Below are 4483 nucleotides of genomic sequence, written 5' to 3'. Positions count from 1 at the left end.
GAACTCAGAGACGTCCAGTCCTGAAGGATGTTGCCAGGAGAGCCGGGATGGAGGGAAAACAAGGGCCTGGAGATGCTGCAAGCAGGCCAACGAGACGAGACGGCAGTACCAGATGAGGTCCCTGGAGCCAGGGGACAAACAGGAAGAAACAGCGCCTGCCTGTGGTCAGGCAGCCTGCAGAGGGGCAGAAGCCCTGAAGGGCCAATAACCCATGGGGAGCAACAGCCCTGGGCGCAGAGACCAGCCCACTTCCCAGGGAGCAGGCCGGGGCTGCCCACCACACAGGGGCTGGCCAGGGAGTGGTGTCTGCTAGGCAGAGGCCAGGGGTCAGGACTCTGAGGCTCCAGGCTGTGGGTTATGGGCTCGGAGACTGCTGTGGGGCAAACACTTGTAGACCTCAGGGCTAATGGACAGATCCTAGGCAGAGGTCTGAGGGAAGCCGAACGGGGATGGGACTTTTGCAAGTTTGCTGCCAGTATCCTGGTTCCTTCCAAACCAGGTATGTGAGGTGCACAAGGGGTAGCGTGGGGTGCAGACTGGAAGCCTAGACCCCTCGGAGGGCGAGAAAGTAGCTTAAGTTAAAAAAGAAAAAAGCAGACAAGGAGAACATTAGGGTATGGTAGGGACTAGGGCCAACTGGAGCACCCAAGGGGCCACCTCTCTACCCAACCATCATCAGCATGAGAGAATGCTGATCTTGCACTGCCTGATGGACTCAGTCTTCCCGTGTCTACATCTGTAAAATGGGCATAGTAATAATGCTTATCCCATTGACTTGAGATGCAGGTTTGAGTGGGTAAGTACAGTGCCTGGCACCGTAGCTGGCACACAGTTAAGTCGTAATTATTTGCATTCACAATTATCCTGGTGTCTGTCATTTTCTGCTGACACGAGAGACCAGCTTTTCTCCCACCATCAGCACAGTGAGAGGGGGATGTGCAGGCGTTGCTCTTGGTGGTTTGGGGGTCTTTGGAATTCCGGGACTGTCCAGTCACGGTCTGGATAGCGACTGTGCTCAGGACATGTTTTGATCCACACAGGAAGCAGAAGCGTGGCCGAATTGCCTGGAATCACGCCGTCCCAGAGACACACATTGGCAGAGAAGATTTGTCAGGCTCCGCTGGGCTGTGAGATGGAAGGGCTTGGGGAGACAGGAATCACGTGGTGCGGGGTGCAACCATGCCAGCAAGAGGAGGGGCTTGCTCTGTGAACTTAGATTTGGGATTGTGTTCAAGCACAGAAGAGGGAAAGGCAAGAGTGAGACGGGGGCAGAGGGGCGCAGAGCCGTCCATTCCCTGCACTCAGGAATCCTGCTGGGGCTGGGAGGAGGAGCTCCGGTCTCTAGCTCACTTTACAGATGTGGACGTGGGAAGACTGCCTCGCACGCCACACGCTAAATAGCCTTGGCTGGCCAGGAACTCACTGTGTCGACGGGACCGTCCTTGAACTCAGAAAGATCTGCCTGCCTCTGCCTCCACGCCTGGCTGGCTGGAATTCTTGGGCCTCCAGCTTGCATGCCCCAAGTGTCTGGATTCCAAGCACGCACCCCCGCAGCTGGTTTACGAGGTGCCCGGAATGGAACCCCGGGCTTCGTGCATGCCAGGCCAGCAGCCTGACTCTGAGATACCCCCAGCCTCGCAATGCTCTCAGGTGTCTCACAGTGGCACTGGTTGGGCCAGCCAGAGAGGGCTCGTATGGACCCCACTCTAGCCATCATCTTCTCACTCTGGGACTTTCTATCTCTTGAAGGGAACAGTGATTCGATTCCATCTGGACTTGCCTCTTTTCCTAGTCTGAAGCCATCTAGCTGCCACAAGACAGCTGCTGAGCCCAGGCTAGACCACCAACCTGCTGGTGGTGATGGCTCCACATTGCCTTGTGGCAGATGGTACATGTGGGGGTTGGGTCTCCCCAACTGATGGATCATTTAGGAGCTGAGACCTCTTCCTGGGGACACTGGCACTTCCTGGGATGAGGTCCGTGGAAGATGAGGTTGGCGGTTTGGGTGGCCACCCTGGGCCTGAGACCAGGCTGCCTTGGTCCAGCAGGGAGTAACAGCAGCAGGTGGTTCTGTCAGATTAGGCTGGCTTCCCTGGGCCTCAGTCTTCCCTCCTGCAGAATGGGTGTAGGGTAGCTATGATGACTACTCAGGCTGTAGGGCACTGTGGTCCAGCCCAGCCCTTAGCATGAAGTGGGGTAATCGGGCTCAGCTGGCAGAAGGGTACCTGGGGAGCTTTAGGAAGGCAGTGGGGAGGCAGCAGCTGTTGGGGTGGGAAGGGGGCCTCAGCTGACAGAACCCACTCAGGAGCCAATGGCTTTGTCCCCCATCAGGACCCAAACGGCAGGGAAACTGGTGGTGCTGAAGTCCATGTGCTTGCACTATGAGCCCTGGAGCTGGGGTGTGGGCCTGGGGTCCTGCCAGCCTTCCACTCTGGGAGTCCCCGTCCACTAGGACGGCTGGAGAAGCAAGGGCTCCAGGAAAATGGAGGGGGGAAGCCTGCTGCAGGGTCATTTGACCACCCAAGGGTCAGACAACCTTTGTCTAGACCCTGAAGCTGCTCTCCCGGGTTTGAATTCCTAGTTCTGTGACCTTGGGTGAGACTTGACCTCCCCACGCCTCAGTTTCCTCACCTATGAAGCAGAGATGGTGACAGCACTTCCTGGGCCTCCTCCTGAAGACGAGGGGCTTTGGGTCATGCCAGCTGGGCACTCAGCCCACTGCTGCCCCTGGTGTTGGCATCCGCACTGGATACAGGGCAAGGCTGTGGAGGCTGAGCCTCTGACTTCCTCATGCCTCAGTTTCCCCGCTTCTGAAAGGAGAGTTGTGTGGGGCGCAGCATGTGAAGCCACCATGACTGTGGCATCATTGCTTGGAGGGTTGACTGGCGTGGATATGTCAAGGGTGTGCTCTGGGGCAGAGCTGGGGTGGGCACTGGGCCCTCCTGGTACCACAGGAATCGGGGTGAGAGACAGAAGACCCTTGGAGGCCGGGAGCAGTTGCCGGGTGGAATGTTTGAAGATCCATACTCCGTCTCCAGTGAAGCCACAGGCTTCCTTGATTGTATCCTGGTAGAAGACAAATACTGCTCTTTGGGTGTCTCTAGCTGAGAGACACCAGTTCAAGGCCTGGCCTGGTCTTCTGATAATCCAAGCTTTAGCTCGGAATCTATGGAGCACAATGATAAGTCTATGTTTCTGGAATGCTGGAGGCTTATGGGGGGGGCATTTCGGGAAATGGCTGGAGGAGACCGTGACTCCAGCAGAGCCAGTTGCACCACCGGAGAGATTTACAATCGGAGACACAAACCCAAGTTTGTTCCTTAACTGCCACTCACTGACTGGGCGACTCCAGGCAATTTCCTCCACTTCCTGGAGCCCCAGGCCCTCCTTACTTGTACTAAAATATGGCTTGAGGGTTTATACTAATGTGGGTTCAAAATGAAATTCTATGCCAAGTGTCCAGCCCAAGGATGAAGTGACCAGAAGGGAGTGCACCCTGGGGCAAGGGTCATCAGAATAGAGGCACTCTCCTCCCCTCCGTCTTCCTCCCAGCCTGTGACCTGGGTGGTTCTCTGTTTGCCTCCTTGCTTGCTGCACAGCCAAACAGACCCACAGTGACACAGGGAGTTTCTTTCCCTTTCATCTGTACTTTTTGCCTCCTGGTCCCTGGTGCTCCGCTCAGTCCCCCCTTTCCTGTGATGTTCGCCATTCTAATTAAGTGGAAAAGGCTTTTACTCCATACAATTCTCCAGTTATGAATAATGATACTGGCTCATAAATGAAAATCGCTTTTCTATTTAAATTCTGTGGGTTTATTTTTTTCTGATTTAAAAAAAAAAAAGAAGGAAGTAGGAACCCAGGGCTCCTGGGTCATTTGCAAGTTATTCATTTTAAGCAGAGCCCTTAGCTAGCTCATTAATGGTGAGTGTGGGACCCCAGTTAAATGCAAGGATGTTAATTACCTTGCAGCTTCCATGGGGAGAGGAGGCTGGCTCCTGGACTAGGAGAGGCTTGGCGAGGGAGCAGGAGTCTCTTCTAGAAGCCACGAGGAACGGAAGCCTGGCCCAATGAGATCCCCTGGAAAACAAGTGTAGGGTCCCAAGGAGTAACACTGCGGCCATTTTCCCAGAACCTGAGGACTCTGGGGTGAGGTGAGGGGACAGGCTAGGGGCTTGAGTGTGGGGCCCCAAGGACGTAAGTGTGCATAATGAGGCATGTGCTAATTTTCCGAGAGATGTGTATTAATTCCATGACTTGGTCATTGCGTGTCTATAGCCTGTGGATATGTTCCACTATTGTGTGTCAAGGAGAAAGCCAGAGGAGCTGGGGAGCTGGCCCAGTGGGTAAAGCATCCGCCTGCTACTCAAGGTGGGGACCTGAGATCGGAGCCCAGCACCCATGGGCTCCTGCAACCCCAGCACTGAGGAGGCGGAGATAGGAGGACCCCTGACTGAGGAGGCGGAGACAGGAGGACCCCTGACTG

This window comes from Psammomys obesus, unplaced genomic scaffold (genome assembly GCF_907164565.1).
Source record: "Psammomys obesus unplaced genomic scaffold, mPsaObe1.curated_primary_1811, whole genome shotgun sequence".
Lineage (NCBI taxonomy): Eukaryota > Metazoa > Chordata > Mammalia > Rodentia > Muridae > Psammomys > Psammomys obesus.
The sequence above is the reverse complement of the archived record's forward strand: the minus strand, read 5'-3'. Positions refer to the sequence as shown.